Source organism: Capricornis sumatraensis, chromosome 4, assembly GCF_032405125.1.
Source record: "Capricornis sumatraensis isolate serow.1 chromosome 4, serow.2, whole genome shotgun sequence".
Taxonomy (NCBI): domain Eukaryota; kingdom Metazoa; phylum Chordata; class Mammalia; order Artiodactyla; family Bovidae; genus Capricornis; species Capricornis sumatraensis.
The window spans coordinates 87268425-87291063 of NC_091072.1; the positions used below are offsets into that span (position 1 = coordinate 87268425).

The 22639-nt window shown below is 39.9% G+C and overlaps 1 protein-coding gene and 1 pseudogene across 1 annotated transcript in view; both read left to right on the forward strand.

The window, feature by feature from the left end:
• Positions 1 to 22639, forward strand: part of PTPRR (protein tyrosine phosphatase receptor type R) — a 275935-nt gene that overhangs the window by 68875 nt on the left and 184421 nt on the right. The window lies entirely within an intron of this gene.
• LOC138079458 (5S ribosomal RNA) lies at positions 5670 to 5790 on the forward strand (annotated as a pseudogene).

A 22639-nucleotide genomic window follows, 5' to 3' on the forward strand; every position in this document is an offset into this window, starting at 1 on the left:
AGAGGAAGGAAATGAGCTTCATGAGCTTTCATGATCTGCTTTCATGATTTTCAAAACTTTAATGACAGCTTGAACCAAATGCACTCATTCAAGCTGGCCCCTTACTGCTCTTTCATATACTATCCTCACTTTTATGGGGGGCCGTGCCAGGCAGCACCTGGGGTCTTAGTTCCCTGACCAGGGATTGAACCTGTACTCCCTGCATTGGAAGTGTGGAGTCTTAGCCACTGGACCACCAGGGAAGTCTCTAATATCCTCTTTTACCTCTTGACCTTTGCTTTTCCAATTCCCTCCAGCTGTCTTCCCTAACTTCCCCAGTCTTCCTTCTTCACTGTCCAATTCAGATCCGATCTCCTTTTTGAAACTTTGTCTGATTCCAGTAGCCCACAAAGTCTTCTATTTTTTCCTTCCTTTTATTATGCTTGAAAAAATGTAACTCAGACTTTTGCCCTCTATGTATTGACTGTTGTTCTTTTTTATGTTATTGTTGTGGTCTTACCTGCAACTAAATTCTACTTCCCTAAAAGTGTACAACATGATTGATACTTATCTGGTATTTTGCTACCACAGCTAGTAGGAAACAGGTTTATATTGTACATATAAACTGTATTTATTTTTTATTTTGTGTAAATATTTGTCTACTAGTTACTCTTTCCAGAGGATTTGAATGAAAAAATTTTAAATCAACTAAAATTATCATGTAATTCAAGTCCAAATCTAGTATGAACCTTCTTATATAATGTAATCAAAACTGATAATTTGTTAACTAATTCAACTGCAGTAGGTAATGATAAAAATGATGTACCTTTTAGTTTTATTTTATTTTATTTAGTTTCAACTATATATCCTTAGACCATTTTTTATTATGAATCCACTGATTAAGGTACAATGTTATCTTATAAAAACCAGGCTCAAATTTTATATCTAATTTCCTATTTTAGTGTTTTTAAAAATAGAATGAAAACCCCTTTTGCAAAAAGAAACTCAAAATGGATTAAACACCTACCTAGATGTAAGACTGGATACTATAATAAAACTTCCTAGAGAAAAACATAGGCAGAATACTCTTTGACATAAATCACAACAATACTTTTTTGGCTCCATCTCCTAGAGTACTGTAACTAAAAGCAAAAATAAACAAATGGGGCTGAATTAAAGTTAAAAGCTTTTGCACAGCAAAGGAAACCATAAACAAAATGAGAAGACAACCTACAGAATGAGAGAAAATATTTGTAAATTATGTGACCAACAAGGGCTTAATTTCCAAAATACAAATAGCTTATACAGCTTAATATCAGAAAAATAAATAACCCCCAAAATGTGCAGAAGACCTAAATAGTCATTTCTCAAAAAAAGACACATGGATAGCCAATAGGCACATGAAAAGATGCTCAACAACACTAATTAGAGAGATGCACATCAAAACACAGTGAGGTACCCTTCACATTGGTCAGAACGGCCATCATCACAAAGTCTACAAATAATAAGTGCTGGAGTGGGTGTGGGGAAAAGGAATCTCTCATACTGTTGGTGGCAATGTAAATTGGTGCAACTACTATGCAAAAGAGTATTGAGATTCCTTAAAAAAATTTTTTTAATTACCATATGATCCAGCAACCGCACTCCTGGACATATATCCAGAAAAGAAGAAAACTTTAATTCAGAAGGATACATGTATTTCTATGCTCATAGCAGCACTATTTACAATAGCCAAGACATGGAGCAACCTAAATGTCCATCAACAGATGAATGGGTAAAGAAGATGTGGTTCACGTATTCAGTGGGATATTACTCAGCCGCTGAGAAAAAGAAAAAATGCCATTTGCAGCAACATGGATAGACCTAGAGATCATCATACTAAATAGAGTAAGCCAGAGAAAGACAAATATCATATGATATCATTTATATATGTACTCTTAAAAAATTATATAAATGAACTTTTTTACAAAACAGAAATAGACTCACAAATACAGACAACAAAGTTGTGGTTACTAAAGGGGAAAGAAAGCGAAGGGATAAATTGAAAATTTGAGGTTAAGGATACACACTACTGTATTTACTATTATATATAAAATAGATAAACAAGGACCTACTGTATAGTACAGGGGATTCTATTCAATATCTTGTAAGAGCCTATAATGGAAAACAATCTGAAAAAGGTCATCTCTCTCTATCTACCTAGTAACTATCTGTGACTGAATCACTTTGCTGTATACCTGAAACATTATAAATCAATTGTGCTTCAAATAAAAAGGAGTGAGAACCTGAAAGATATAATGTGAGTACAGAATCCTTCTAGAATTATATAATTTTTCCTAGCCTAGTACAATTGTCTAACCTAAACCTAATTTGACAGGGATTCTTTTTAGCAATATATGTGTCTTGAATCTTTCAAAAATTTCAGCGTAGTTTTCATAGAAATAACAGCTATCTGGATTTCAGTACTGATTTTAACCATCCTACATAAGAGTTCCTAAATTACAGCAGTAACAATAGTAAATGCATTTGGCACATACAGGTTTGGAAACACACCCCACTGACTTTTAGTGAGCAGACAATGAGTTGGTGCAGAATCACACAGATCTGCTAGAACTGAATCCGCTTATCACCAGCATCTAGCAGCCCTTGAGATTTGCTCCATATATTTTACAGAGCAATTGGGGAGTTCCTTGAAGAGCATTTAATTATGGAGATAATGTTTGAGAGCTTTTGTGAACACATAATATCCACATTGCCTTTTTAGACATTCATGTTCACCTCCAGAGAGTTCTAGCACTCAGTTAACATTCAATGAATATTAGCCACGCCATGTTTCATGAGAAAGTTAAATAGTTTTAAATGTTTTAAATCAATAAAAACTTTTATAAACTGTTTTAATTCAGTTCAGTTGCTCAGTAATGTCCGACTCCTTGCGACCCCTGGACTACAGCTCTCCAAGCTTCCCTGTCCGTCACAAACTCCCGGAGCTTGCTCAAACTCATGTCCATCGAGTCAGTGATGCCATCCAACCATCTCATCCTCTGTCATCCCCTTTTCCTCCCGCCTTCAGTCTTTCCCAGCATCAGGGTCTTTTCCAGTGAGTCAGCTCTTCGCATCAGGTGGCCAAAGTATTGGAATTTCAGCTTCAGCATCAGTCCTTCCAATGAATATTCAGGACTGATTTCCTTCAGGATGAACTGGTTGGATCGCCTTGCAGTCCAAAGGACTCTCAAGAGTCTTCTCCAACACCACAGTTCAAAAGCATCAATTCTTCAGCATTCAGCTTTCTTTATATTCCAACTCTCACATCCATACATGACCACTGGAAAAACCATAGCTTTGACTATATGGACCTTTGTCAGTAAAGTAATGTCTCTGCTTTTTAATATGCTGTCTAGGTTTGTTATAGCTTTTCTTCCAAGGAGCAAGTGTCATGGCTGCAGTCACCATCGACAGTGATTTTGGAGCCCAAGAAAATAGACTGTTCAGCTTGCAATATACATTTCTGGGGTAAGATAACCATAACTGAAGAGCATTAAGACTAACAGTAGGGAGACTGCAGAACACATAAAGATCTAGTTCATTCCTTATATTCCTTAATTCAACAGTCAAGACAGTATTTTTTTTAAATAACTCAAACATGTTAATTTTTTTTTTGCCAGCCTCTGCCCTCAGTATAACAGTCGATTATACAAAGACAGAAAATTGTCATATTTTAGTACAAGTATTTCATCTTTTTCATTAATTTTGTGAGTGATTTCTTTTAACTCTTGGAGTAAAATATGTTTTCCAAACTTAATCGAACAAATTTCTTTAAATATTTAAGTAGAGTATATATACAAAACTTTTTCTTGAATTAGTTCTAGTTCTTTAAACAAACTAAAAGAACAGTAGAATTATAAGGCAGAAGAATTAGAATATTTCAAGCAAAAAAGCTTTAAATATCTGCCATCGAAGGCTAAATAATAGCCCCCCAAAAGATATCTACACCAAATCTCTGAAATCTGTGAATGCTAACTTATTTAGAAAAGTGGTCTTTTCCGATGTGATTAAGTTAAGAATCTCAACTTGAGATAATCCTGGACTACCCTGATAGGCCTAAATCCAATGATAAGTGTCCTTGGAAGAGAAAGACAGGTAGATTTGAGCCAGACAGAAGAGAAGACACAGAGAAGAGAAAGCAGTGTGACCACAGAGGCAAAGACAAGAGTGATCCGGCTTACAGTCAAGGAATGCATACAGCTGCCAGTAGCTGGAGGAGGCAAAGAATAGATCATTTCATAGAACTTTTGGAGGGAGTGCAGTCAGACCAACACCTTAGTTTCAGAATGCTGAACTCCAAAACTGTGTGAGAGTACATTTCTGTTGTTGTAAACTACCAAGTTTGTGGTTCCTTGTTACAATAGCCACAGGAAATTAATATTCATAAAATAAATCCAGTAAGCATGTCATCTAATCCAATACTGGGAACAACTCAAGATTAAATAGATACTAAGGTCTTCATTAGACAAAGATTTCCCAAAGAATGGTATTTGACCAATTCAATGATTTTACAGATCTGGTTATGTTCATTATAATCTGTTGTGCTCCTTACAGAGAATTATGGGGAAAAAGTAAAATATATTCATATAAAAAAGCAAAATTCAGAAGTCTTACATAAAAAGTGGTAGCAGTTGTTTACAAATACAACATATTTTCATTTCCGTAGGAATTTCTTTATTGTGCTTTTAAAGAGGAAATTTGGTTCTAAGTTCCTTCAGGGGAAATATTAACATTGTATTTGTTTTTGAAAACTTGTAAAATTAAATTTGAAGCTATGAGACGTGAGTATTGATAAAGAAAATTGCAATGCTAATACTAATAGAGCACCGGGGGAATGTTAACAGAAAAGCTTATCTGCAGAGTATTAGTAAATTGTTTTATAAGTACTATGTGCCCATACACATACTCTCATTAATAAAATGTTAATTGGATTTTGAATTTATGGTGAAAACTAATGCCATGAGCAATTAAATAAGTAAGTAGTAATCTGGTATCAGAAATTTTTATTAAATTGAGAGGAAAGTCGTCTTTACTTTTATTCAGCTTACATGAAACATTTGGAATGTGAATGTTTTACATTTAAATATTTTAAGATATTATTGTGTTGTGTAAAAATCAAAATTATTGTACACTTTCAATCCTTACCTTATTTTCAATAGGCTTTCAACTTCATGACAAAGGTTTTCTTACTTTACCCAATTTTAAGCATCACATCTTGCAATTATGTCCTAGTTTTCAGCTTTTCCTATGGCCTCTGGTACTTAGAATCAGAGTCACGTTGCAAGAGTCACCTTGTAGAGATACTAATAATTTGGGGGAGATCACCCAAGTCATGGTTGAGAGAATCAGCCAGGGGATGAGGGATATTCAGTTCGTGATGCAAATGGAGATAAGCCTACGGCCAAAATGGCAACCCACTGCAGTATTCTTGCCTGGAGAATACCGTGGTCAGAGGAGCCTGGTGGGCTGCTGTCCAGGGGGTCGCACAGAGTTGGACATGACTGAAGTGGCTTAGCATGCATGCATGCATTGGAGAAGGAAATCGCAACCCACTGCAGTATTTTTGCCTGGAGAATCCCAGGGACGGAGGAGCCTGGTGGGCTGCCATCTGTGGGGTCGCACAGAGTCGGACACGACTGAAGTGACTTAGCAACAGCAGCAGACCACCCTGAACACGCCCCATTTCCTCTGATCTCGGAAGCTAAGCAGGGTCGGGCCTGGTTAGTACTTGGATGGGAGACTGCCTGGGAATACTGGGTGCTGTAGGCTCATGGAGAAGGAAATGGCAACCCACTCCGGTATTCTTGCCTGGAAAATCCCATGGACAGAGGAGCCTGGTGGGCTACAGTCCATGGATAGGGTTCCACTACCTTCTGCCATTTTGGAGGGCTTCCCTGGTGGCTCAGAGGGTAAAGCATCTGCCTGCAATGTGGGAGAACTGGGTTCGATCCCTGGGTTGGGAAGATCCCCTGAAGAAGGAAATGGCAACCCACTCCAGTATTCTTACCTGGAAATTCCCATGGACAGAGGAGCCTGGTGGGCTACAGTCCACGGGGTAGCAAAGAGTCGGACATGCCTGAGTGACTTCACTTTCTTTCTTCTAAGAAATATGGAAAATTATGTGATGTCTCTACAGGAAATTGAATTACCCGTATCATATTAATAAGTTTAAGATTAAATCTTCTTGTTGTCTAGCATATTGAGGCACTGCATCTTAACTCTACTGCTGATTCACGGGTGGTTCAGGTGAAGGGTGGCTGTAGCTGTTTATGCATTATGATATTTTGTTGGTACATTGCAGTCTGAGTCCAACTGAGCTGAGACAGAATTTTCACTGAATGGCTCTTCTGTGGCAGAGAAAAGGCTCAGTACAGGGATTTCTCTAAAACCAACCAAAGAAGGCTTAGTTACTGAGAGCACAAAATAAGTTGATTGTAAGGGTCTCTTATCTCTGAGGTAAAGCCAATCAAAAACACAAAGCTTTGTAAAAATTTGAGATAAGAAGATAATCTGACCATATTGATCATAGTATATTTGTATGCCTAGTGACTTCGTGGTATCTCTGTTAAATCTAACCCCTGTTCTGATAATTCTGGTGGAGGAATTATGCTGGAATTTGATTAACCTTAATCTCCTGCTATGTAGCAGAAGTGAAAAGTGAAGATCCATCAGGCTCCTCTGTCCATGGAATTCTTCAGGCAACGGTACTGGGGTAGCCACTCCTTTCTCCAGGGGATCTTCCCAACCAGGGATCAAACCCGTTCTCTACATTGCAGGCAGATTCTTTACCATCTGAGCCACCAGGGAAGATATGGGGTGAAGGATATTCAAATGGAGATACAAGGACAACGCCTGCCTCCCCAACAAGGCCTCAAACATTCTTAAAGGGGGAGGAATTTGCAGTGGGTTCTCCCCACAGTTTTCAACGATGATCCATGTTTCACTGTCCTGTGTGCTGTCACACCAATTGTTCAGAATCATGTAAATCTCTATCCTGTGTTGGAAAGACTCTAGTGGAAGAAGCAGCTGGCTACAATCAAAGACTCAGAAATTAATCCATTTAACTCAGAAATGCTTATGGCAGACAGAATAATACCTCAAAAATGTCCATGTCCTAATTCCCAGAACCTATGTATGTGTTACTTTACATGGCAAAGGGGAAATAAAGTTGCAGATGGAATCAAGTTTGCTAATAAACTGACCCCAAGATGAGGAGACTATTCTGGCCAATGAAATCACAAGGGTCCTTAAAAGTGGAGGAGAAGCAATGTGAGAGTGTTACAGTGTGAGGAGGACTCAGTGTGCCATTGGCACCTTTGAAGATGAAAGGGGGAAACCATAAGACAAGGAACATGATGTCCTCTAGAATGGGAAAAGGCAAAAGAAATGAATTCACCCCAGCCCTAGCACCTGCAGAAAAGAATGTGGTCTGGTAGACACATTTTAGCCCTGTGAAACCCATGTCAGACCTCTGACCTACAAAGCTATACTATAAATTTGTATTATTTTAGGCATTCAATTTCAGTAATTTGTTATGGCAACAGTATTAAATGAATACAGTGGCATTCAGGAACCAACAGAATATCAAAATCCAGTGACTGTAGTTACTTAACTCACATTTCAGAATCCAAAGACTTGATCACTTTTTATGGGACAACAGGCAAGCCAATAAGAGGGCATTAATATTGCAGGATGGCATAGATATGTTGGTTTTGAACTGATAGTGGTTTATATCTGCTTCTAGGAAAGATATTTTAAGTACCAATAAGAGTACCAACCAGTGTCCCAGTGGAGGGAAGCCAAACTCTATACCTTGCTCACATGTGAGCACAATCAATCAGTCATCAACTGCGTTAGCTCAGAACCATATCATAACCAGGTTCTTTCTACTTCTCACAAGGTTGATAATTCAATAATCACTTATTTTACTCGCTAACTATCTATGGTACTCTAATATCATTAAAAGAAAGGAATTTGCAAACCATAAAATTGTATCTCATGGAATGTTTTATCCCCCTGACTTAGATACCCCAAATCAACATCAACACTAGGTGAGAAACGCTGGGCTGGAAGAAGCACAAGCTGGAATCAAGATTGCCGGGAGAAATATCAATAACCTCAGATATGCAGATAACACCACCCTTATGGCAGAAAGTGAAGAGGAACTAAAAAGCCTCTTGATGCAAGTGAAAGAGGAAAGTAAAAAAGTTGGCTTAAAGCTCAACATTCAGAAAACGAAGATCATGGCATCTGGTCCCATCACTTCATGGGAAATAGATGGGGAAACAGTGGAAACAGTGTCAGACCTTATTTTTCTGGGCTCCAAAATCACTGCAGATGGTGATTGCAGCCATGAAATTAAAAGACGCTTACTCCTTGGAAGGAAAATTATGACCAACCTAGACAGCATATTGAAAAGCAGAGACATTACTTAGCCAACAAAGATCCATCTAGTCAAGGCTATGGTTTTTCCAGTGGTCACATATGTGAGAGTTGGACTGTGAAGAAAGCTGAGTGCTGAAGAATTGGTGCTTTTGAACTGTGGTGTTGGAGACGACTCTTGAGAGTCCCTTGGACTGCAAGGAAATCGAACCAGTCTATCCTAAAGATCAGTCCTGGGTGTTCATTGGAAGGACTGGTGCTGAAGCTGAAACTCCAATACTTCGGCCACCTAATGTGAAGAACTGACTCATTGGAAAAGACCCTGATGCTGGGAGGGATTGGGGGCAGGAGGATAAGGGGATGACAGAGGATGAGATGGCTGGATGGCATCACTGACTCGATGGACATGAGTTTGGGTGAACCCCGGGAGTTGGTGATGGACAGGGAGGCCTGGCGTGCTGCTATTCATGGGGTCTCAAAGAGTCGGACACGGCTGAGCGACTGAACTGAACTGAACTGATAATAGTTTAAAAATAGCCTGTATAGCTTCACAGATCAAGCATATTACATATGCTGCAGTTACATATTCCTAAGATTTGCTACATATTACATTGCTACATATTACACATATTGCAATTACATATTCCTAAGATTTTTTTCCATAATCTTTAGCGATTTAAGACATCTGACTTGTGGCAACCATGTTCAATGACCAATGATGTATCAAATGTCTTTTAGACATATATGTTCACACACACAAAATAAAGAGGAGTGAAAAAAGTTTGAGTGAATTAGGATATCAGTTCAGTGGTTTTACTTTTCTTTCCTGTAGAAATCTAGCCTGATAGGTATATCAAGTGGGCAGAAAAGTTCTGATCTATGAGCTCATCTGAAAAATTGCTAGAGAAGACTCTTGAGATTCCCTTGGACTGCAAGGAGATCAAACCAGTCAATCCTAAAGGAAATCAACCCTGAATATTCATTGGAAGGACTGATGCTGAAGCTGAAGCTCCAGTACTTGGCCCCCTGATGTGAAGAGCCAGTGCATTAGAAAAGACCCTGATGCTGGGAAAGATTGAGGACAAGAGGAGAAGGGGAAGACAGAGGATGAGATGGTTGGATGGCATCTTCAACTCAATGGACATGAGTCTGAGCAAACTCTGGGAGATAGTGAAGGACAGGAAAGCCTGGCATGCTGCAGTCCATGGGGTCCCAAAGAGTTGGACACGACTTAGCAACTGAACAACAACAACAAATGAGCTTATCTGAGACCCATGTTGTGTCTTTCTTGCCATCCCACCCTACTTTAGGAGACGATTCTATACATTCACATCACAGTGTCACAGCATCTTCAGCATCACAATATCCACATTCTGGTCCATAAGCAGGGGATAAAGCAGAGGACAGACAGCTTCTGTTCAAAGGTATCCAGAAAGGTGCACACTGCACTACTGACTTCTCATTAGCTAGAGTTGAGTCACATAGCAAAGCTGCAAGAGAGGTTGGGAAATGTATTCTGTAGACAGATGGCTACATGTTCAGCTAAAATTTGGAGGATCCGATTAGTTACGGCAAATGGAGAGTCTGGATACTGGGGGAGTAATCAGCAGTCTCAGTGCAGAGAGCTGGAACAATCCTTACCAGTCAAACCAGATTTGGCCCAGACCTTCGTATGTGTATCTTCACCTTATTCCTATGGTAATGTGCCTGGTTTTGAGCTATTTCTGGCTGCCTATTTTTCCCTTTGTATTCCTTTGTGTATTTCTGTTTGCCCATTGTCACTTCACTTGCCTTTGCTACCAGTTTACAGTCTTTTTCCACTGTATTCTTGGGATATCAGTTTTGGTTTATGGTTGCCTGTCACTCCTACACTCTGTCTTTAAGTGGTCACCTTCCTGGCCACCAAATAATCTGGGATCTCAAATAGTCAAGTTCTTCTCTTTCAACTCCCAGATAATCTCAATCAATAATGTATGACATAAATCACTTTTATGCAGACAGCATCCACAAGCTTTATCCTTTGCCAAAATGCATTAAGAAAGAATGACGTCAGCAGGTTTTATGTTTTATTGACCTTTAGAGGAGATAAAACTTGTGCTAAAGAGTTAGTAGCTCTACTTAAACAGATTAGATTGATTTGAGACCAAATCTACATTAGGTAGTCAATATGGAACCTCATTTACAATAGCACATCAATCGTAATGTAGGATTAGCAGTCATGTGGATGAACCTCTGAAGCTACCACCTTCCATGGACTACTTATTCTCGATATTTTTAAGATGTTTTGTTGGCGTCTTATAATTTTTTTTTTCTTTTTTAAAGGAATTTTGAGAAAATGAGGCCCAGACTCTAGGAACATAGTGAAGAAGAGGCATTTCCAAGTCAATAGCTTTCTTTGTAATAGTCAGCAAAAGAAATATATAAATTGAACTTATAATGGAGAAATCATGATATTCCATCAAATTAAGACATATGAAGTAACTGATCAGTGCTTAAAGGCATCTAAAGTAACTAATCATGAAGGCAGCCAATGACTTCAGTAATGTAAAAGATAAAAAAAAGAACACTCAGAGATTACATAGCCCAGCAGCTTTTGTCTTACTGATTGAAAGATATAACCAAGTGGGGGGATTTTCACTTGAGAAAGCCAGAACTGGAACTAGGTATAAATCCTCGGGCAAAATACCGTGTCTTGGATTTCTGACTGACCTACACTTAGAGCTACATCTCTTTTTATCTCTTCTTACCTTTTTCTTTTCTTTTTTTTTCACTAACAAAGTTGCTTTACTTTGGAAAATGCTGAAGGAAATAAATTAAATACTCTGGTCATTTGGCTAACCAGTTCCACAAATTCCACACACGAGATGAGTTTGTACCAAGTCAGAGGAAACAAAAATACATGCATATTCATATACAAGAGTGGGCTTCTCTCGTCACTCATAATCTGCCTGCAGTGCAGGAGACCTGGGTTCAATCCCTGGCTCAGGAAGATCTCCTGTAGAAGGGGATAGCAACCCACTCGAGTATTCTTGCCTGGAGAATTCCATAGACAGAGGAGCCTGACGGGCTATAGTCCATTGGGGTTGCAAAGACTCAGACACGACTGAGTGACTAACACACAATACAAGAGTAGAAAGAGAATCTTTAACTTAAGACTTTCAGAAGTTCACAGATTGAAAGTCCTTTAGTAGTACAAAATTAAATGAACACCAAAATGGTTTCTAAAGATAGTGAAAACAATAGTTCCAAGTCAATCTATCGACATCAGGTTGTGGTGAAGGAAAGTGCAGTGTTTACTACAGGGCACCATGCAAGGAATTTGGGCCTGTTAAGCACTAGTTACTTGGACTCCTTGCTTGGTGTGCTGCAACAAATGCTGTACTTTTCTTCACCATAACCCAGTGTTGGTAGATTGACTTTACTGCACACAGGCAAGCAGACTCAAGTTTGGTGTGGTAACAGTATCACTAGCTTTTGCTCTAGCTTTGATCAAACTTACATATGAGCTTTTAGAAGGTGAATTGGATCTAATTCTTGGAAAATTTACTTTTCTGAATGAAAGAGGCCTGAAAGCCATAGGATTTCCTAAGTGAGTGGAGAAAAGTAGGGGAAAGAGGCCCCACATATCTCCACTCAGGCTCCTCCTCTCTGTCTCCAGATTCACAGTGGGCAGAGCTCCCAGTTTCTGGCTTGTTTACCCAGGAGCAATTAGCAAGATTGATAGGCTACTTCAGCCAAGGGTCTGTGGCCAGCTTCTCCAGGATGGTGCTCAGTTCAGAGACAGCCTTGTCTTTGACTATAAGCCAATGCTGTTTTCTCCAAGTCATCCCTTCAACTAACTATTGACATATGTTTGACTGTAAATTAACTTTTAGCATCAGTCACTTCCAGTAAGAGATGCTAAAGAAATATTTTCTAGCCAGGAAGCAAGTAATCAGGATAGATACCTTGTATGCAGAATGACAAATATAATTTTCCTCCTTTAAAAATGTTCTTTTTCTATGGTTTACTTTTAAGGATTATCTGGGAGTAAATTCATTCTATTAGTTAACAACTGTACATCAAGGACCTGCTGGATCCTAGGCATGATTCCAACCATTGAAGGAGCAGCAATGAATAAAAGAAAGGAAAACCCTGCCCTGATTGGTCTTACATTCCCATCACTTGAGTTCTAATGGTTTGAATCACTCAAATAGTTTCTCTACTAGGTGCCAACATCAAACTAATTTGAGAAAATGAGCTAATTCTGCACTTTACATTACCCATGTGATTTTGTCAGTTGAGAAGACTGAATAAAGATCTTCATGTATCAAAACTTTCAGTTAGGTGGCCCGAGAGATTGAGGATATGCAGAGAGAGATGGCTCAGAACATCATCATTCAGTGGAGCTTTGCTACACACATATATAAGCTTGTCACGATAAAAATGGGGCAAAAGCCTGCAGCCCTAGAAAACATTAAAACATTTTTTTAGTAACATAAATTTTAAAAAATTGTAGAAGATAACATTGGTAAATGTAAATTTTTTTTTAGAAATACATTTCAATAATAGTTACCATATTCTAAAGGCCACCAAGGTGCTGTGGAGCTACTGGAGTCCTACAGTAATAGCCCGGGTATGTCTGGTGCCCAGTGTCAGGTGATATTTTGCAGTTCACTTTAGCCCACGCTCCATGAGGCTGACATCTGTGGCAGAAGACAAGATTTCTGTTCCCCACAATGTGCCCACAATTTTTGAATGCAGATTCAAAAGTCAATAACTGCCTGAGTCTCTAGAAAGCCTGCTGATGGAGTCAAAGCCAAAGTCATTGTACATCCTTTTCCCTGTGTGATAACATTTGTAGCTGCAGTGACTGTTTGAAGAAGAAATGCATGGGAGGGACTGAGCAGTCCCAGGAAAGCTTCTTCCATGTATTGAGTCTGTCCCTCTGGGGCCTTTTCAGGGACCATTCTAGATGTCACATTTGTTCCATCAGGTGTTTTCCATTGGATTGCTACATGCAAAGGGAGCTCGCCACTTGTCAGCTTAGATATCCAAACCACTGCAATGTGTAGGGGCAGGGAAGTATTGCTTTCTCCTGCCTACTGAGGCTTTTTGGTGGTAGGATCCAAGTCTCCAAGGGTAAATGAGATGGAAGTAAGAGTATTGTCTGCATTGATTGTCTTCCTTAAACCCCTAAGACATCATCCTCAACTCCCTGCCTTAAAGGCTGTTGTGCTCCAGCTTCTGATCCCAAGGTATTTCCTGTCTCACCCTCCACTCCCAGGACTTCAAGCAGTTTTTACAGTGATGTCTCCTCAGAAATTGTCTCCAGCCCACCTGAATACCTCACAGCATATCATACAGAACTTGTCAAACCCTGAACTTGTTACCTCCTCTTCCCCACACCATGAATCCACCATGCTTACTGTTGTCCCATATTTCCAGCCTCAGGGAATGACAGAAGTCACTCCCCACTCATTTTCCCAACCTAGAAACTTGACTGGCAGCCTGTGTCCTTGCTTCTCCCTCGTTACCACTCTGACCCCATCACCACTTCCTGCTACTTCTCTTCCTACGAATTCTTAAGTCCGTATGTCCTCTGCATCCCTGTGTATGTTAGATCCTCAACATGTTCCACAGAAATGGTGTGGCATCCTCCTGACTTCTGCTCCAACCCCAGTTTTCTCCTCAACTCATCCTCTTAACCACTCAAATATAAAGGTGAATCTGCACCATATAACCACTAACATCCTTCCATATACTCTCATCACCTGCAGGATAAAATCCACGTGACTTTCCAGCCCACTTTCCATTATTGCCTAGCATGCACTACACCCTAGTACATGAAATTGCTTTAATTTCAGACATACCACATTCTCTCAGATTCTCTCTGCCTGTAAAGTCCTTTCCCCATAATATTTTTCAACTTCAGGTAACACTGAAAACTCAGAGGCTTTCCAGACTCACAGACTTAGAGAATGAACTTATGGTTACCATCAGAGTGGGGATAGTTAAAGAGTTTGGGATGGACATGTACATACTGCTATATTAAAATGGATAACCAACAAGGTCCTACTGTATAGCACAGGGAACTTGGCTCAATGTTATCTGGCAGACTGGATGGGTGGGAAGTTTGGGGGAGAATGGATGCATGTATTTGTATGGCTAGGTCACTCTGCTCTTCACCTGAAACTATCACTACACTGTTAATTAGCTATAATATAAAATTAAAACTTTAACAACAAAAAAATAGAAAAAAAATTAAAAATAAAAATCAGATTTTCACAGTTTTAAAAATCTGAGTTTTAAACTTCTCTAGAAAAATCATCTCTGGCGGCATGGAGTCTGCTTTTGCACACAGCAACAATTGGCCAGAGCTCCAAGCTGCTGGCCTTGTAGCTAGAACCTCAACTCTGTTTCTGACTACTACTCTCCAGCCCTGCTCACTTTCTTCATTGTTTTATGTGTCTGCTCACTGTTGGCATTTGAATTTGCAACCCCTGATCTACAGAAATGCAAAAGCTTACGAATTCATTTTCCAATGAATCATAAAGCTTCCAGCATATGGGACAGTTGCATTGCCATGACTTAAATAAACAGTGTTGCTGTAGTGAGCAAGACATTCTGCCCTCTAATTCTATTCCAGGCATTGAGAATAGAAAATTTGGTAAGATAAAGTTATACTGGCATGCCTATTACATTTTGTTTTATTATACTTTGCAGGTACTCAGTTTTTTTTATTTGTTTGTTTTTTTCGGTTTTTTTTTTTTTTTACAAATTGTAAGTTTGTCGCAACCCAGCATTAAGCAAGACTGTCAGTGCCAGTTTTCCAACAGCATTGGGTTCATTTTGTGTCTCTGTGTCACATTTTGGTAATTTTCACAATACTTCAAACCCTCCACCAGCAAAATGACTGTGACTTGTTGAAGGTTCAGATGATGGTTAGCATTTTTTAGCAATAAAGTATTTTATTCATTGAGGTAGGCACATTGTTTTTTTTAGAACATAATGCTATTGCACACTTAATAGGCTACAGTATAACATAAATACAACTTTTATATGCATCGGGAAACCAAAAAATCCATGGGACTCACTGCATTTCAATGCTTATTTTATCGTGGTGGCCTCAAACCAAACCCAGAATATCTCTGAGATCTGCCTGTATCTATTTAGGTCTTGGAGGAGACGCTAAATTTGGGCAAGAAAGATTTTGTTTCAGAATGTGAGCATTAAAACTAAACATGTTGGTGAGCAAGAGCAGGCAGAATCAGGTTTGAATGGAATTAGGGTGCTACTAGAAGAAACGTTGTTGGGATTTAAGTGGGAAGATCCGTGTTGGAAGACTTCCTGATCGTTAAGACTTTAAGAGATCTAGGAGGAGCAATGAGGTGTCAGGGACTATAAATATGACCTGAGGAAAGAAATGCTTTCTTAAGAAATAGAAAGCTTCATGTGGCTACATGCAGGTGAGCCAAAAAGCAGGCCTGAAATGACAGCTTGCCATCTGTCCTCCGAGAGCCAGCTTTGCAGAACACCAGCCAAAACGAAAATGGTACCACTTGTGTGGGTTGCTCTATTTTGTAGCATTTGTAACAACAGAATTCTTCACCCAGAGTGAAGCCAGAGCATTCCACAGCTGAAGGGAGGGTTGGGAAACCCTCATTTCCTCTGATTCTATCTTCTCCATGGGTGGGCTCAAAGAACCTCCTTTCACTTTTCTCTGCAGTCTGGCTCCTTGTTACAGAGAATGCCAAAATAATATCAGAAAGAACTCAATTGAGACTTTACCTAGGCTATTGATTGATGATTATTAGCCCATTAAGTCTGCTGGGTCCAAAAAAGTGAGATAGTGCTTTCCGGTGAATTGCCAACAAAACACTTTTAAACCTACTCCTATCCCCCAAGTCACAAATTTAAAATGAAGAATTAATTAATATATTCAACATTTATCATTTTCAGCTTTACACAGTGGGGTTAAAAGTGTGGGCTTTGTTGATTCAAATCACTATTCATTAAGGGAACTCGAGGTTAAAGTTATTTAACCTCTCTGCGCCAGTCACCTTTTCCTTATCTGTAAAGTGGGGATAATAACAGTAGCTTTTTCTTAAGAGTTGTGAGAACTTAAAAAAGCTGAAACAGGTAAAGTCTTTAAAAAGAGGCTAGGTGTGGATTAGCTATTATCAACACTGTATATATTAGACACTCTGCTAGGTACTGAATATCTTTCACAGAGCTTAGCCTAGCGGCTGGCAATGTGTAAAATGTTTCATAGTTACTTTGATTCGCCATTCCAGACAGCGCATTTGGATATAAAAAAGACCTTAGAACCCCTGATGGCAGCTTTTTCTCTCTGGCAAAGTGATCATATCCTTGCACAAAGATGACCTCTGGCAGAAGCACAGAATGTTGACAGCCCGGTCAGGTGAGAGATCAGTGATTGCCTTTCAGATTCAGAGGTGCCGGTTTGGCAAAGTTGCTATCCATAGATGTTACAGTTTTAAAAGATAACAGAAGCTGCTCGAGCAGCTGTAGTAGACTGTACTACCCTTCACGAGATTCCTTGCTCTTCCATGGCAGACTTGGCCATGCGACTTGCTTTAGGCGATATAATCCACTTCTGCTCTTAAGCTTTAGAGCCTTTGTACTGTAAACTGTGCTCTTTTTCTTGCTTCTGAGATTATGGAAGCATGTCACATGAAGCCTCCTTCAGCCTGGGTCTCTGAAATATAATGAGCATCCTTTGTACATGGGTGCATCTTTTGTACATGAGGTGCATGAGCAAGAATAATTCTTTATCAATAAAGCTCCTGAACATGTGGAGCCCTTTGTTACTGAATCATCACCTATCCTATTTTAACTAATACGTCATCCACAGTTACATCCAGTTGCTATGATGGCCAGAATGTGCTGCTGCATAGATCTTTAACCTCAGGACCTCATGCTCCTCTTTCTTTCACTTTATGTCTTTGGTGGCTCCATTGGTACTTCCAGAGTCGGACAATGAGCACTAGACCCGAACCCAAATTCTGAGACCAAGGTCCAGCCCGTCCACTGTCTAACTCTGTGATCTTCAGCAAATCAGTTCATCAATCTGAGCCTCAATTTTATTTGCTTAAATAGGAGGAGTAAAATATCTGCTAATTGTAACACAACTTTGTTCTCCAGAAGCACATTATAAGTGTTATGATAATATAGAAAATCATTTTTAGTTCTTAAGAAGTCATGGGTGAGACTTCTCTGACGGTCCAGTGGCTAGGACTTGCCACTTCCATGGCAGGTGACATAGGTTTGATCCCTGATCGGGAAGCAAAATTCCCTCATGCATATGATGCAGCTGGAAAAAATAAAATAAAGGGCACACCAATTTTATACAATTTTTTTTAATTATAAGAAAAGAAATCATGGATAGGCCTGATCACCATCAACCCATGAAACTCTCAGTCAACACCAGTTGACTGATAATGGTGACCACAGAGGGCAGGGCATCTTAGAAGACTGGTTTATAAGTGAGAGGTCAAGGTCCTCATTTGTGTCCTTGCTCAAAACGCACTTCTCAGTCCAAAAGTGCCATTCAGAAAGGGGAGACTTGATGACAACTTTTCTTAGTTTTTCAAGACACATTTTCTTATGCCAAATAATATTGCAATTGTCTTTGAAATGCAGTATGTGAGGGAGAAAACCTTAGACTCAACCATCGATATACACAGAATTCAGATTTAAACAGAATGTGAACAAATGTGTACATACCCAGTTCAGTTCAGTCGCTCAGTCGTGTCCGACTCTTTGCGACCCCATGAATCGCAGCACACCAGGCCTCCCTGTCCATCACCATCTCCTGGAGTTCACTCAAACTCATGTCCATTGAGTCAGTGATGCCATCCAGCCATCTCATCCTCTGTCATCCCGTTTTTCTCCTGCCCCCAATCCCTCCCAGCATCAGAGTCTTTTCCAATGAGTCAACTCTTTGCACGAGGTGGCCAAAGTACTGGAGTTTCAGCTTTAGCATCATTCCTTCCAAAGAACGCCCAGGGCTGATCTCCTTTAGAATGGACTGGTTGGATCTCCTTGCAGTCCAAGGGACTCTCAAGAGTCTTCTCCAACACCACAGTTCAAAAGCATCAATTCTTCAGCGCTCAGCTTTCTTCACAGTCCAACTCTCACATCCATACATGACCACAGGAAAAATGATAGCCTTGACTAGATGGATCTTTGTTGGCAAAGTGATGTCTCTGCTTTTAAATATGCTATCTAGGTTAGTCATAATTTTCCTTCCAAGGAGTAAGCATCTTTTAATTTCATGGCTGCAATCACCATCTGCAGTGATTTTGGAGCCCCCCAAAATAAAGTCTGACACTGTTTCCACTGTTTCCCCATCTATTTCCCATGAAGTGATGGGACCAGATGCCATGATCTTCATTTTCTGAATGATGAGCTTTAAGCCAACTTATTCACTCTCCTCTTTCACTTATACCCAAGTTGTTCTCATAGATGCTTACGTCACCACACACAGTGGTTTGTAATAGCCTGAGGGTTTCCCTCAGCCCTGAATAACTCAGAGCAAAGTAAGAGGAGGGGAAGTTAGAATGTTCTTGCCTATCATTCTTTCTCAAGAAGACTCCTTCTCAATCTTCCTTTTAAGTAATCTTACTTGACTGCACCATCTGATTTAGATTAATTCATTCATTCACTCCTTTATCAAGTTTTTGAGTGACTATAATGTACCAGTTCTAGACGCTATATACAGAATAGACAAGTCCCTGCCTGCATGGAACTTACATGTCTGAGGGGAGCTGACGTTCTGTGTTTCTATAGCTCCTGACACTTGTCTCCATCTGTCTCCATGTGCGATAGTCGTTGGTTTGGACTACAAGATCCTTGAAGATATGGGGAACACATATCTCATTAGACTTTGTGTTCTCAGGGTCCCCAGCCCTGGTGCCTGGAATACAGAAGGAATCCAAAAATGTTTCTTTCAAATGAGTAAATATCAGGAGCTTTCAAGTTCCCCAAAAATATGAAAAATAAGGGATTTAGTCACAGTGCACAATCAATAGTTATCTTTAACTGATTCATTTCATGAAAATTTATAACAAGATTAATGTTGCTTTTGGTGCCGCAGTGCATTTGTTGACAGACTTAGAGGAGATCAAAGTGAATAAATGCAGAAAGCTAGCTACATTCTTCTAGGTTATAAAAATTGTTATGAAGTACTTTGCAAACAGTGTCAGAAAGTACTTGAGTTCAGTTCAGTCACTCAGTCATGTCTGACTCTCTGTGACCCCATGAACCGCAGCACTCCAGGCCTCCCTGTCCATCTCCAACTCCCGGAGTCCACCAAACCCATGTCCATTGAATTGGTGGTGCCATCCAACCATCTCATCCTCTGTCATCCCCTTCTCCTCCTGCCCTAAGTCTTTCCCAGCATCAGGGTCTTTTCCAGTGAGTCAGCTCTTCACATCAGGTGGCCAAAGAATTGGAGTTTCAGCTTCAGTCCTTCCAATGAACACCTAGGACTGATCTCCTTCAGAATGGACTGGTTGGATCTCCTTGCAGTCCAAGGGACTCTCAGGAGTCTTCTCCAACACCACAGTTCAAAAGCATCAATTCTTCGGTGCTCAGCTTTCTTTATAGTCCAACTCTCCCATCCATACATGACCACTGGAAAAACCATAGCCTTGACTAGATAGACCTTTGTTGGCAAAGTAATGTCTCTGCTTTTTAATATGCTATCTAGGTTGGTCATAATTTTCCTTCCAAGGAGTAAGCGTCTTTTAATTTCATGGCTGCGATTACCATCTGCAATGATTTTGGAGCCCAGAAAAATAAAGTCTGACACTGTTTCCCCATCTATTTGCCATAAAATCATGGGACCAGATGCCATGATCTTAGTTTTCTGAATGTTGAGCTTTAAGCCAACTTTTTCACTCTGCTCTTTCACGTTCATCAAGAGGCTGTTTAGTTCTTCTTCACTTTCTGCCATAAGGGTGGGTCATCTGCATATCTGAGGTTATTGATATTTTTCCCAGCTATCTTGATTCCAGCTTGTGCTTCCTCCAGCCCAGCGTTTCTCATGATGTACTCTGCATATAAGTTAAATAAGCAGGGTGACAAAAAGTACTATAGACTAAGAAATAACACCAACATGGTCAAAGCTAAGCATGGGAATGCAACTATGTGAGCAATCTGTCCTGTGTACAGACGGTGGTGTATGAGAGTAATGCAGAGAGAAAAAGAAAACCAAAGTGCATATTTGAAAGCATTTTCTTCTCCTGAGAGAGAGTCACTTAGAGCTAAGCTTTGAGTACTGCAATAGTTATATAGCAAACACAGTGGGCTTAAGAAATGTTTTCCCCAATGTTTTCTCTATTAGTTCAGAGATTGAGAAACTGTAAAGACAAGAGGAAAAGTGGGAGGAACTTCCCTGATGGTCCAGTGGCTAAGGCTTCCCGGTCCCAGTGCAGGGACTGGGGTTCAATCCCTGGTCAGGGATCTAGATCCCACATGCCCTAACTAAGAGTTCTCATGCTGCAACTAAAGATCCTACAAGTCACAACTAAGACCCAGCACAGCCAGATAAACAAATAAATACTTTTTTTTTTAAAGAGTAAGAAAGGGAGAAAAGAATGGGCAAAGGATGTGGAGACAGAAATGAGCTTGATAGTCACATGCTAGGCGACTCTGACCCTCTCCATTTACTTCTGTGGTATACTATGTACCTTACAATGTGTTTGATTACCAAAGGAAAAGAGATACACCTTGATTTAGTCATTTATCATGCAAATATTTATTAGTATCTGATCTTTTATCTTTGTTTCTTAGGTACCTATTTTGAATCAGATACTATCTTAGATTCTGGTCAGAAAAGGACCCTTGCCCTACTGAAACTAACATTGTGATAGGGAAAACAGATAATCAACAACTAACTATGTAAACAAGATGATCCTAGGCCATGATAAGGGCCCAAGAAGGTGTCTGGAGTGGGGTAGGTTAGTGCTAGTTTAGAAATGGCCACAGAGGAAGACATCCTAAAGAGCTGACTTTGAATCGAGGTCTGAACCATGAGAAGAAGCTCACCATGAAAAGCTTCAAGTAGCAAAACATTCTAGCCAGGGGAGAGAACAAGGGCCAAAGCCATGAGGCAGGAATAAGCTTGGCAAGTTCACAGAATGAAAAGCAGACCAGTATGACTAGAAGGTGGTGATGAAAGGGTAGAGAAGGTAGAGATCAGATCCTACCTGGCCTGGAGAGGTGTGGCAAGGATTTTAAGATTTTCTTTTGGACCTAATGAGAGTCGTTGGAGGGTGTTTGGCAGAAAATTGAACATGATCTGGAGCAAAGAACTAGTGAACTCCAAGTGTTACACACACCAAATAACACTAACTTCACTGCTTTAAGGCAGCCCCAGGCCTCTTCTCTCCATTAGCACTAAACCAAGGCCCATGCACCTACATTTTAGATGGTTGTTGACTGATTCTGACCCTGTAGAATTATGAGGCATACATATATTTGAAATTGGGTGCAATTTTGTTAATAACAAGATAATGCTCTTTTCTTTAAGCATTCATGTGATCAGTCTATGTTGACTGTATTTTTTCTCAAAGAAAATTTTCGGCACATGAATTGACAAGTTTAAAGTATGTTTTTTTTCAATAGCTGAGTCATATTCCATTGTATATATGTACCATGTCTTCTTTAGCCATTCATCTGTTGAAGGATATCTAGGTTATTTTCAAGTGCTAGCTATTGTAAATAGGTGCTGCCATGAACATTGGGGTGCATATGTCTTTTTCAATTGTTATACACAGTGAAGTAAGTCAGACAGAGCAAAACAAACATCATACATGAATGCGTTTATATGCAATCTAGAAAGATGGCGCTGGTGAGCCTACCTGCAGGGCAGCACAGGAGACACAGACATAGAGAACAGGCTTGTGGACACAGTGGGGGAAGGAGAGGGTGGGACCACTTGAGAGCAGAGCATTGAGACATACGTATTACCATATGCAACACAGATAGCCATTGAGAATCGGCTTTATGATGCAGGGAACTCAAATCCGGTACTCCCTGACAACCTAGAGGAGTTAGACGGAGTGGGAGGTGGAAGGGAGGTTCAAGACGGAGAGGACGTATGTCTATATATCTATACCTATTGCTGATTCATGTTGCTGTATGGCAGAAACCAGCACAATATTTATTGTAAAGTAATTATCCTCCGATTAAAAAAATGATGTAAGTTTTGGAGACACTGCATTGG